Raw genomic sequence first — 13,776 nt, 5'->3', positions numbered from 1 at the left:
TGAATTATTAAACTATAGCACTTATACATGTAACATTACTTCATAACACAAAGGAAAAGTTTGTTGCTACATATAACAAAAAAGATCAGAATTATAGGCATTACGTCAGTAAAGTAAGCCACACATAGAATACAGGTGGCCATAGACTTAACAGTATTTGGAAGTTAAGCATTGTTACTTTGATTTTCTTACCTCAACTTTTCATGCAAGTTCAGAATAGAGTGATATTTATCAGGGTCTTTAATTACAGCTTCACTGTATATCTCAAAAAAACAGAAGAGAGTACTTAAAAGTTTTCTCTAGAAAGAAGTATCAGATTAAAGAAATAGATATGTTTAGCCTGATTTAACCATAATGCAATGTATGCATTTATTAAAACATCATATGGTACTCCACTATCACACACACACACACACACACGATATATATATATATATATATATATATATATATATATATACATATATATATATATATAATTTTATGTTTTATACACAAGTACAATGAACATAATTTAAAATTTTGAAATATAAAAGTTAAAATATAAAAGTTAAAAATCTATTGGAAAGTATAATATAATATAAAAGTCTTTCAAAAAGCAAACTCAATCTGTATTTCACTCACTTTCACAAATATTTTCTCAGCATCTGTTTTGAAATTTTCTTTAATGAATAAATCTAAGAATTATCAAAAGGACATAGAGTGGGGTGGGAATTTATCTCAGTGGCACAAATGTCTGCCTGACAAGTGTAAGGTGGTGAGTTCAATCCTCAATAACGAAACAAATAAACAAAAACTTCTCAAAACATGTACTTCAGAAACATGTATTGAAAACATGGTTCCAGCACAAAAAATAGTTTTAATTTCCAAATCTTCTACAGAGATAATTTCAACAAAATTTTGTAATACAGTATGCATAGTTCATCAGAAGGTCTGGAAGGTTGCTCCAAAATACTTTATAAGATGGCATTCAAATCTTAAGAGCTAATCATACTGTAGAACGTGTTCTCAGCTCTGTGACACTGAAAATCTTTTGTCTGTATGAATAGGAAGTGTACTTATGTAGTGGATTTTGCGATAGCATAGCACAACACATCAATGTGTACAGCAGAATGTCAGCTTTAAAAACATAACAACAAAATTATCCACTTTCTAATATAGTTAAGCTAAGTGAGAGATTGATTCATATTCTGCAGACTAATACATTAATTTAAAAGAAGAAACTTGTTACAGGATTTTGCATAATGCAAACTGCATGACTCATTCTTTCTCTGTGGAAGCTGAATCTGAAGCCAAGTATGTAAAATTAATTAGGTTGGAAAATGGGGCAAAGTGGGGCAAAAATCTAATCTCAATCTATCACTTTGGGAAGAGTTATGTACCTTCCCAGGTTAGCGTCACTGAGAAGTGATTACCATAGTACTGAGCATGCTGGCATTCTTGTTTCATCTCCACCATCACACATGCCACAGCTTTCCATTTCATTACTTCTGCAATGTAGTATTTTTAAAATAAACTTTACATATGACAAAATACATAAATATTTGGCTTCCCAGATATTGGTACAAATATAAATCACAACCCTATTACAGTACAGGTGTTTACATTTCCCAAGAAGTTTCCCTCAGAAATTTTCAATCAGTTCTCAAACCCCAAATCACCTCTTTTGATTTTTCACATTACATTAGCTTTGTCCTTTCAGCCTTTCAATGCAAATGTATATACCTACACATGTTACTTTGGGCTCAGATTCATAAGCTCAGCATAATTTGTGTGAGATGCATCTACTTTTCTGTATGAACCATTAATTCACTTTTCATTATTTGATAAGATGTTATGACAGGATATATCATTTTTTATGCATTCACCAAATGATTTATATACAATTCAACTAACACTCTTCAGCTATTCTACATAAGCTATTGTAAACATTTTTGTGTTATTGCTCTGTGAATATGTTTTAATTTCTCCTGTGAGAAAAACCAAGGAGTGAAGTTGTTGAGCAAAATCCAGGCACATGTATTGCTTTATTGAAAACAAAATAAAGCTTCCAATGTGAATCTACTGGATATGGTTTTACATTCCCATCAGCAATGCATGAACTTTCCTCCTGTCTCACATTATGCTTAATGTTGTGGCCAAATTTTATGTTTTTTTCTGAGCCTCACAGTTGTTTTATATTAGCCCAATATTACTGAGGGCTGGGGATATAGCTCAGTGGTACAGTGCCTGGCTAGCAAGCACAAGGTCCTGAGTTCGATTCCCAATACTAAAATAACTATAACAAAGACATTGCTAGTTTGTGTCTTTGAACACGTATTTCTTTTGCTCATTTTGAAATTCATCTTTGGCCGCTGGAATGCTCACAATGCTTTGTCTCCTCTCTGATATATGACAGCCAGGTTGGAACATGGTGAGTGTTCTGAGAATACAGTAAACCTTTCTTTTTTCAAATGATCTCTCTATTGGCTACTTCAGCTTCCTTACTTAAAATTTCTAAATTGCATGGAATTTTAATTCCCCAGAGAATATTTTCAAGGGAAAGAAATGATAGATGCCAAAAAATGTGTTTGAAAACCAGCTTGGTATTAGTTCTCCGTGTTTTGTTGGTGATGTCTGCCCTAAAGTTCACACAGATTCAAAGAAGGGTGTAAACCCTCCTAGAGGTGGAAGGGGAACTCACAAATACTAGAGCACACTCTGGGGCTGAGGGGGCCTCAGACCGATCCAGCAGTTTCCCTGTAAGATTCACATGCAAAGATTAACCCAGGGATTCTCTGCAAGGTTGCCAAGGTCTTCCAACCCAGAGGCCCATTTTGGGGTGTGCCAACCATTCCAGCTGAATCCCTGCTTAAATGCCATGTCAGACACTGGATTAATTTCCCCGGCATGGGCTACCCCTTTAGAAACCATCATAATCAGAGAGCTCCAGGAGATAAAGACAAACTCCTAGCCTCACCCCATACTGAGTCTAAATCTTCTTACCACAATGCTTCAGACTTAGGACACTCAGCATCTAAGCCTGCTGCCACTTGAGCTCCTTAAAGAATGGGAGGCATAATAGTACCATCCAGGTTCAAGACCCTTTTTCAATCTTGGGTATTCAATGATGCAAAGAGAAACTGAGCAAAACTTTTGAGGAACCTGGAAAGTTTGCTGATGGATGACATACCATGACAATGGTTTTTGATCTGACCTGTAATGATTTCATGTCATTAAAATCTTAGTTAATGATCCTCCATCACTTCTCAGGAAGGAAAGCCACTTGCTGAATCACCTTCCTCAGGGAAGATTTTACTTCCCTACTTGTCAAGCTGTAGATCACAGGATTCAGCATGGAAGTGACCAGATTGTTCAGGACCTGCGCAGTTGCATTAAGCCAAGGGTTTGGAGTTGGCTGCAGATAGATGAAGACCACTGGCATAAAGGAAAGCAGGATGGCCATGAGGTGGGCACTGCAAGTGGAGAAGGCACGACATTGGCCTTCTGCAGAGTGGATCTTCAGAATGGAGCAGACAATGCAGCTGTAGGAGGTCAGGATGAGAAGGAAGCAGCTGAGGAACATGAGGCCAACACTTATGAATCCCACCATCTCCAAGGCCAAGGTGACTGCACAAGCCAGCTTCAGTATCACTGCAATATCACAGAAGTAATACTGCACCTCACTGGGGCCACAGTAGGGCAACTGGAAGGTGAGAGTGGTGAGAAAAGTGGCCTGAATGCAGCCAAAGAATGAGGTCCCTGAGGCCAAGATGGCACAAACTTTGTGGCTCATGATTATCATATAGCTTGGAGGGTGACAGATGGCAATGAAGTGGTCATAGGCCATCACTGTGTACAGGAAGCACTTGGTGCAGCCCAGGAAGTGGTAGAAGAAGAGCTGGGATGCACATCCTGCATAGGAGATGGCTCAACTGTTCCCTGCAAGGTATAACAGTATCTTGGGGGAACTCACAGAAGGGAAAAAAATGTCACATACTGATAATTGCACAGAAAAAAGTTCATGGGAGTGTGGAGCTGAGGGGAGGAGATGATGACCAGTAGAATGAGCAGGGTGAAAATGTAGAAGTACAGAAACAAGGCAAGGAGGATGGTCTGCCGACCCTCTGTGTGCAGGATGCCCAGCAGGATGAACTCAAGTCACCGCTGAGAGATTCCTCATCCTCCCTAAAATGCGCTTCACAGTGCACCATCTGACTCCAAAGTGTACATCCCTCTCTCACATGAAGAGGCTCCCTGATAGAGGTTTTGGTTTTATTTTTATCAATCCACAATCATGATGTTCTGATGTTGGAAGATATCTACATAAAAACCCAAGATCAACATGTGATTTACTTTTTGTTCTGGTTCCTTTGGACTAAAATCACTGTAGTTTGTATTTTCACTAATTGCATAGCAACTTCAGATAATAAAAATTACATTCTAAAGAACTCTGAGCAGTAATCAGAAAGAGACAAACTGGGAAAGGAAATAAAATCTGGAAAAGATACCTGAGCAAATGTGAGTTTGTGTTGTTTCCTATCTTTCCTCTTTTAGATAAAGTAGGGCTAAAAGTACAGAATTTTGTGTGGTGGTTATGAGAAATAATGGAAATATAATAATTTACTCATCTTTTGACAAGAGAACCTGACAAAAGACCTTCTGAGAGCAAAATATGTGAAGGAATACCTGTTACTTCATCTCTCTGTGTATCTCAGTTTTCCTCTTCTCCTTTCTTTTCTTCTGTTTCTCCATTTCTTCATGCTCAGTTGTACCCCAAGAAGTACTATCATTTTGGGAGCAACATACCAATAGTGCAAAAAGTCAAAACTTGTAGAGAAACTTTAGTGAGTGGATAGTAGATTTCTGAAGGATAGCATGTGTGTGCATGTGTGTGTGTGTGTGTGTGTGTGTGTGTGTGTGTGTGTGTGTGTGTTTGTTGGTGGGGTATACAGTTCTTTAGAAAAAGGTACTGAGGAAGAGAACATAAGCAAATCTTACTCCAAGCTACAAATACATTTCCAGTGAAAGACTCAGAGCATTAAACAAAAACTTGAAATATACCTAAGTGTCATATTGCCCTGGAAGGGCAAAATCTCAAGCTAGTCAGTGATACATTTGAAGGACAAACACAATGCAGCAAATTAAAGGCTTTCAAAGAGAAACTGACATCAGAAACATTGCTTACAGAAGACAAGAGGAAATACCTCTCTGAGTATAAGGACAATGACAACCCACTAAAAACAAATAAACAAAGTAATGATTCATAAAGAATTTTAACAGAATTGAATCTAAGAAGCATAATAGAAAAGTTTCCAGAAAGCAATATGAAATTGTTTAACATTTAAAAATGAAAAAACAAGAATATATCACCAATTTTTAAAAGAGATTACCCACACATTGAAATTATCAAAGATAAATGTTCCAGGAAGCACAGACAAGCCTATGAAAAATGAATGAAAAGGTAGACATTTTGTAGGAGTGTAAGAATTATTAAAAACCATACAGAGATAAACTATGGTGTTGAAAATTATAGTTGATGCTTTAAGTATCAGAAACGTTTAAATTGTAACCATTGTTACAAGGAAGAAAAGCAAAATGCAAGAGAATGAAAAGAATAAAAACTTTTCAATAACAATGTGTTTATTCTTTAAATAAATCTCAAAAACTATAATAAATAGTTATGAAATTAATAAGCAAATTTATCAAGGTAACTGAATATATTAACACACAAAATTTGCATCACTTTCTTATACCACTGACGGCAAGCTTGTTAGAAACGAATTTCCAAACTGCAACCCAAAATCCACTTATTTCTCACAAAGTACCAAGGCTGCAATTAAACCTAAACATTCATATTTTAGTTAGAAAAAAAATTCATAGATTAACATTTTCTGATTTAAGGTAAAATAAATAGCACATGTGCCATAGGGCCACTACCACTTCTAGAAACTAAAATTAAAACTGATAGTGCACTAGTCACAACACCAAAGTACACAGTTTAAAAGCTAGCAAGATATTTCAAACCATTAATAAAAGCATTACTCAAAGCCTGTATAAAAAAGGAAACAAAATGCATTTACAATCAGAAGACTCAGTGTTCATGAAGTGAGTCCCAAACTAACCTATGTAATCAGTATAGCCAGAATTTGCATCTCGATCACTATTTTCTTGGTATTACAATGCTTATTGCAAAGTTTAAATTGAAAACAAAATGTATTAGAAAAGCAAATTTGAAAAATGGTAAGCTGGAAAGCTTGCATCACTAGATATTAAAATCTAATATTAACTAAGATCACATATTTAAGAAGATCATTAAAACCCAAATAGAGAACCCAAGAAGATATACAAATACATAGTAAACCGATTTTTAACAAACTATTTGAAGCCTAACAAAATAGTCTTTTCATTTTTGATCCTCCACTGATTTATGGAACAATAGATCCTACACATACAAAAGTAAAATAAAACAAAAATCAGCAAATTACAATAATACTGTGCAAAAGTATACTTTGCATAAATCATAGATTGAAATGAAAAACCTGAAACTACAATAGCTTTGGAAACAGATAGAATATGCTTTTGACCCTAGTTTAGGCAAGGGTATCCAATACACTTAAAGAATAACCCATATTTTTTAAATGATCACTAAGAATTCCTTGAAAATTACACCTTTCTCTGTTGAGGCAAGGAGGATAGTTCAAAAATAAAGCATTGTTGTGAACTAAAAGAGTCTAAAGAAATAGAGTAATTGAAAAAAATTAATAGAGTAATTGAAGGCAATGAGAAACCCTCACTAGGATCCTGTCACCAAAAATTAAAAAAAAATTAGTAACAATAAAAAGACTTGACTGATGAATTAGTCAATTTAAAATAAATCTTAGTAATTACAATAGTGTAAATGTTAAGGATTACAAATACTAAATTCCTATAAAGTGTAACTATTAAGGGATTATGGGTAACAGATATATGGAAAGTCTAGATATTATTTCTGATTGATTCAGAATAAAAAGTTAAAAACTTGAAAATTTGTGGTTGGGGATTTAGCTCAGGGACAAAAGAACCTACCCGGCAAGTGTGAGGTCATGAGTTCAGTTCCCCGTAGAAAATAAACAAAAAGAAATTTGCAAACTTCTGTGAGAATCACTTACGGGAGAATTAAAAAAAAAATAACTGAGACTGACAAATTTATTACAAATCACACATTCAACAAAGAAATAGCATCCAGGATGTATTTATAAACCATTTCCCTCCCAGAAGAAAAAAGGGCAAATTACTTAAGCAGACATTTCATTTAAAAATATATAGATGCAAAAAAGAACATTAAAAAGATATTCAGTATCATTAATCAACAGAAATACAGATTAAAACACATCTACTAGGATGAGCTGGAAAGTAGCGTGACAGAACCAACTCTCATGAGAATACAGACTAACTACACTTCTCTTTCATGAATTTAATTTAAGGGAAGTGAAAACTTGTTATTACAGGGAAACTTGTCTGTAAGGTAGTGAATTTGTAATCCTCTTCATTTCTGAATCTTTTCCACGAAATTATCCTAAAGAAACTAAAACTCCAGTCGCTTCCAACATTGGAATGCTAGTAAAAAATCTGTCAAATAAAGGTAAAGAAAAAAAATACAAGCATATACATTTTGCACAGGAACAATGGTGGTACTTTCTACTGTGCTGTAAAAGACAACCTAGGTCATATTCTCTGGTCCTCAGGAGACCACAGGAGCCCAGGCTTAGGAATTGATACTCAGTATTTCTATAAGGCGTCATGGGCACCTGCTGTGGGAACTTGAATAGATTTGCTCCCTTTGGGTCAACCCTTTCCAAACTCCTGTGAGACTTTCTCATGACTCACTCATTGGTTGCTTAGAGGGAGAAATTAAAATTAACCATATTCATCATTCAAGTGCAATAGTAGGGAGACACTTTGAATTGCAAAGTGCCTGCACCCCTTTCTGTTCTGTTCCCTTGAAGAATGGACTCCCATCTAGATTACAGGCTTCATGCTAAGTGTATCTTCTATTGCCTGTCCCTTACACGCTTAAGCCCTTGTATATGATAATACTGCCCCATCTCCACACTTCAATTATACCAACATTTCGGGGATTACAGCGATATCTACAGTGAGCCTCAGTATTTAAGACAGGACTGAATAAATCATGAACAATTACTAAGTCATCTGTTGTATTCTAACAAATACATGTTGCGAGCAATGTTAATAAACTAAGTGCACTCAAACAAAGATGATAATTTGTAAACTGTTTATAAACAATTCATTTTTAAATTATTTTTATGAATAGCAATTAATATTGATTGAGCATTTCCATGAAATTGGGGTTGTATTATTTTCCTTGTGCTCAGTAGCTCCTTTAGAGTAAAAAATTGACATTGGTAAGTAGGACAGGAAACTAAAGCATCAAGAGGTTTCCTCATGGTTGGAACATGGTTAATACCTTGATCATACAACTAGACAATGACTTAACCTTAAATCCCTCTGACTTCCAAGTCAATGTTGCCATAGCTATTTTTCCACTAAGAGCAGTAGACGTGATAGCTGTCCATAATGTCACTTGTGTGTGTATGCTTAGGTTCATTTGTTCATTGCTGAACAAATCAAGTAAAGCCATATATTTTGGTTGACTGCAAAAAAAGAAATTATTCTAAGCTGACTCTGAAGAGGTGGAGGGGCCTGTTTGCTTCCAATCACAATTTCCCTCACATAGGTGGGTAAGAGTCCTTCATGTGGGAGCACAGAGGGATAACGTAGATCCCCGTACCTGCTGTATCACTTCCTGCCTTCTTTAATTCACTCCTCTTTCTCATGGGAAGAAACCTGGGCTCTGTCCTTCTGGGTCTATATCTCTTTATTCTGTCACTTTTGGGGAAGCTGAGAAGAGATGGGATGTGGCGATGACTATGTGCTCAGCAGAAGGAGGCTAGGAGAGTTTGATTATCTTTACAAGGAAGATTCTGACATTTGCAGTTGTGTTTTGCAGGGCCAGTTTGATGCTTCCTAGGTGTATTTTATACTTTTCCAGTGACCGCTAAAAGACCATTAAACTAAAAAAAGCTTACTTTTCATTTTAGTATGCAAAGAAACAAGAGAAGAGAAACTTAGTAAAACGCATTCCCTTGAGAAAGAGTGAATTCACCATCAGTGTAAATAACTAGATATGGATTAAAAGACATTCTTTCATGCACATGATGCAGGACATTTCTGATTAGAAAGTGAGGTCATCCTTACATCTGCCCTCTGTATCTCATGACTTTGAGACTCCTTGATTTTATTATAATGTGTTTTTGAATATATGTAAGTAGAGAAAATGTTCTGATTTAAGTATGACAGGCCTTAGCTACTTCTAAAACAAGAAGAACTATTACTATAGCTATATCAGTAGTAGCAATAATAACAACAGTTTGATGCCATTTGGATGCATTCTAAGAAGCATAGAGACACAAACCAGAGAGAAGGGCAGAATGCTGATGAAGATCAGTCCCTGAAGATTTGGCAACTCCTGTACATACTTTTTTGTAAGAACCACAGTTAAAAAGCAAACTGAAAACTAAATTAGATTTAAAAAATATCTCCAGGCATTATAACAATTGCTTTAGGTTACATAAAATACTTCTATACCTACTTTAAATCTAAGAGACAAATAATATACATTCCCATTCATTTGGGAAAGTGAAACACAGAGAATTTAAGTAATTTTTTTTAAAATTTCTACACCTATAAATGAAAAGAGTTGAGATGTACACACAGAACAGTGAGAATGGCTTTTAGAGTAGTTGCTAATTCTGACTTCCTAAAATTCACTAATAAAAAATGTTAGCTTTAAATTATACTTGCTCTTTATAATGCAATTTTGTGCTCCTCTGAATCCCACAAAATCACTTTAAAGTTGTAGCAAAGAGCACCAATTTGCAGATAAAGACACTGGAGCTTAAGCTTTTCTGGAAAGCAACTCCTACCCAGATCGCCTGACTCCAAGTGTAGTGTTTTTTTTTTTTTTTGTTTGTTTGTATTTTACTATACCACTCCCAGCTCTGAAAAAAAAATGTATACAAAATTTGCCACTGGGTGAAGAAGAAAATCATTCAGCTTTATTCTGCAGATTTGAGGAAGTCTTCCCAGTACGCTTGCGACCATTAAACATCTTTACCTACAATTCTCTAAGTGGTTATAGCACCAGGTAACAGTTCAGGAATGTAAATCTCTTAAGATTACACAATTTTAGGTAAATAGCTCCCAATGTACAGGGATATGTCACATTCTGAAGATGATTCCCAAATGTGCACATTAGATTATGGTGTAATTTAAGCACAATTTCCATCATATTTGTTCTGTTCAGAAATAGCAGCTTGTTTTGTGTGTGGTGGCACAGGCCTGTAATCCCAGTACTCGAGAGACTGAGGCAGGAGGATTGTTGCAAGTTCAACACCAGCCTGGGGTACAAAGTGAGCTCAAAGTCAGCTTGAATTGCATAGTGAGACCCTGTTTAAGAAAGAAAGAAAGAAAGAAAGAAAGAAAGAAAGAAAGAAAGAAAGAAAAAAAAAAGAAAGAAAGAGAGGGCCTGAATTCTTGTTCAACTCCTATTTCTGAGTCTCTATATTTATTAAACCTGCAGACTTTCTTGCTTCATATATATAGCATGATATTATCTTGCCTGTGAAAGTAAATCTCTTTAAATGGTGCTTAAGTTTACTATTTCAAGTCTTCACAATTTTAGTACATTTATATTAACACAAAAGCATTCGTGTAAAATAAGTATCCATACACTATTGAAGTGTATTTTGGGATGCAGAAGTAGATCATAAAAAGAACTAAAAGAGGAAATTATCAACTCTGGTTCCTTCAATATTTTGAAGATTCATTAATGTAGCATATATTAAAAAGGAAAAGTAATTTTTCATATGATTCAGGATATCCAAGTGAAAAACTGTCTAATCAGAATTTGATAGGAAAATCTAAAGTTAAAACTAGATACAGTTAGTGGTGTAAATTTCTAAATTATCTTGCAGAAATTAGCCTTTGCCAAAAAAAAAAACCTCTATGATATTGAATTTATGTCATATTTCTTTTTCCCTTAGGTTTATGGATACAAAAGATTTCTGAGTAACAAAAGATGGGAGAGACAAACCTGGCTTAATCATCTTACTAGATAGTATTTCCCTATGATTTCAAGCAAAATAGTTAGATTGGTTAGGTATCTGTCGATTGCAGACTTCAGAAAGGAGAAAATTCCAAAAATTATGCATAAATACTCTGTTAATCATTACAATACAAACCTTTCAGAAACATCTCCGATTTTCATTCTAATAAAACATCTCTGTCTTAGTCACTTTTTACTCATCACTGAGACAAAATACCTGAAGCCCAAGTTGGGAAAAGAAAGATTTATTTCTTTCAGTTTTTGGAGGTTTCAGTCCATACTCAGTTGGCTCCAAGGCAGGCAGGCATGGCTCATGGTGGCTGCAAACAGCAGGCAGGAACCAGCAAAGGACAAGGCACACCTTCTTCCTGCCATTACATCACATCCTGGCTCCACCCCTGTGTGGGTGGAGCACTGACACCATCAATCCAAGCACTAGACAATGAGCCATCACAAATGAACAATGCAAACTCATGAGGCCTGGGGGACACAACATAAACCATGACAGCCTCTTACAATAAATACCTATCCTTAAAGACAAAAACAGGCTCAGGGAACTGCTGGTATTTTTTCCATTGAAAGCAATCTTTTCACATTTCCTGATTCAAAATACCTCAAAATTTACCAACATTTCCAAAAGTATCGGACTCATCAGTTATCCATAAATTTAAGTCACGTTGATACTCTGACAGTACTGTCTTTATGTATGGCCTTCCTATCAACAGGGCACAAGTCCGCAGGCAGAGAAAAGCTTTGTGCTCATATCAACTGTTTTATTTTCTTAAGTGGATCTTTTTATAGCAAAGAAAAATCATCTGACCTGTGAGACCTCATTTTCCAAATTTACTGACATCCTAAATTTCCTTCAGTGTTAGGCTTTTAAATAAACAGTTCTTCTTATTTATTAAGGACAGGTGGTACTTAGGAATTCACAGTGTACATTTTTCTCTTTATTTTTAGTGGTTATCCAGAGTTTACGATTTACATTTACATCCCCTCTAAGTCCAAATTTCAGCCATACTATATCATTTAATAGGTAGTGCAAACTTCTAAATTATCAAGAGTAATTTATCCAACTTGTGTTACTGCTGTTACTCATTTTATTTCCACATAAACATAGAGAGGTAGTTAAACACATCATCTTGATTATTAATCTGAACAGTGAAATCAATTAAGAGTATGAAATGCACCTTCTCTACTCCTCTTTACTTCTTTATATAAGTCCTGGTTTCTTATCTACATTTTTCATTCAAGAAACGAGAAAGTAAGGAGGGAGAGACAGGAAAGTAAAAAGAATTAAGATGTCTTATGTGCATGTGTGTGTCCCCACAATACATGTAATAGTTACATAATGCAAACACATACTAATCAAGAATTTCTAAAAAGAAATACTTTAAAATGAATGATAATAACTAGAAACCTTCTGAAATTTAAGAAATTTTCTACTCTGTCATTTTCTAGTTCACAGTCAGATATATGTAGAGCATAATTTGAAGACCTTTTGAGAACTAAATGGATGCTGTTCTCCTAAAAATGTACAGTAAATCAAAATATCCCTGAAAAGACATTTTTAATAATAATATTGGAGGGAAATCTAAATTAGATAAATTTTTCTACATAGAATTATGCATGAAAACTAGGCAGAAAAGAAAGACATAGACAGAAAGAGAAAGAAAAATAAAGAGTAAAGGAAAGAAAAATTTAGGTGAATTAGTGATTGAGTATAGACAATATGCTATGATAGAATATAAATGATGAATGTATTTTAATTTTTTCAATTTTTATTTAAGGTTTCATAACCTGTATTATGACACAGTTGACGTAAAATTATCTCTCTATACTTAAATACACAGCTTAGTAAGGATTTTTCTCCTTGTCCACATCCATAGAAAATTACATGTACATGTATACACGTGACATAAAGCCATCATCATTTACATATGTGCAAATATATATATATATATATATATATATATATATATATATATATATTTCAGCATCCTCAACATTTTTCCCTTCACCTGTCCCAGGTAAATAACTATTTGCCTCAGTGAGTCCATGCTTTTCAGTGAGATATATGCACTCTAGAGATTTTTCATTCAAAAGTTATCACACCTGATGTTTGATTTACTACAGGAGTAAACCCATGCAGATATTTCAAGATATGTTTAAAAATCAGTTAAAAATAAGTTCTCAGGCTGATTGTTGAAGAATTCTCCAAATTGAGACATAATTTGTTTGAATTAAAAATGAGCAAGTTGTGTGTAGCAGTGGAGTGGAATAATGAGAGGCCGCTATGTTGAGTGTGCAGGTTTCACACAATCACTGTACAGGCCACATAAATATTAAATAAATGAAGGGCTTATTTCATAGTGGTGCTCTCCAGGGACTGGGGACTGTGACTGAAAGATAGATGTGGAGGCTGCAGTACATGCAGAACTCAGAAACAACCAGTCTTTTATAAAGCTACAATAATAAAAGATAAATGGGGACCCATTAGACTGGGCATATCACAGCATGTACATGGGTCGGTAACAGATTTTACACTGTGCTTAGTTTTATTAAGTCAGACAAACAGCAAATAATCTTAAAGAAGACAAGGGATGGATTATGGTGGGGAAATACTTGTC

At 35.0% G+C, this 13,776-nt stretch overlaps 1 pseudogene; it reads right to left on the bottom strand.

Moving 5' to 3' along the window:
• Nucleotides 1-3,241: 3,241 nt before the first annotated feature.
• On the bottom strand, nucleotides 3,242-4,162 carry LOC100730095 (olfactory receptor 10D1B-like; annotated as a pseudogene).
• Nucleotides 4,163-13,776: the final 9,614 nt, after the last annotated feature.

This window comes from Cavia porcellus, unplaced genomic scaffold (assembly GCF_034190915.1).
Source record: "Cavia porcellus strain 051 isolate PalLab524CR breed Dunkin Hartley unplaced genomic scaffold, mCavPor4.1 scaffold_9, whole genome shotgun sequence".
NCBI lineage: Eukaryota > Metazoa > Chordata > Mammalia > Rodentia > Caviidae > Cavia > Cavia porcellus.
The sequence above is the reverse complement of the archived record's forward strand: the minus strand, read 5'-3'. Positions and strand labels throughout refer to the sequence as shown.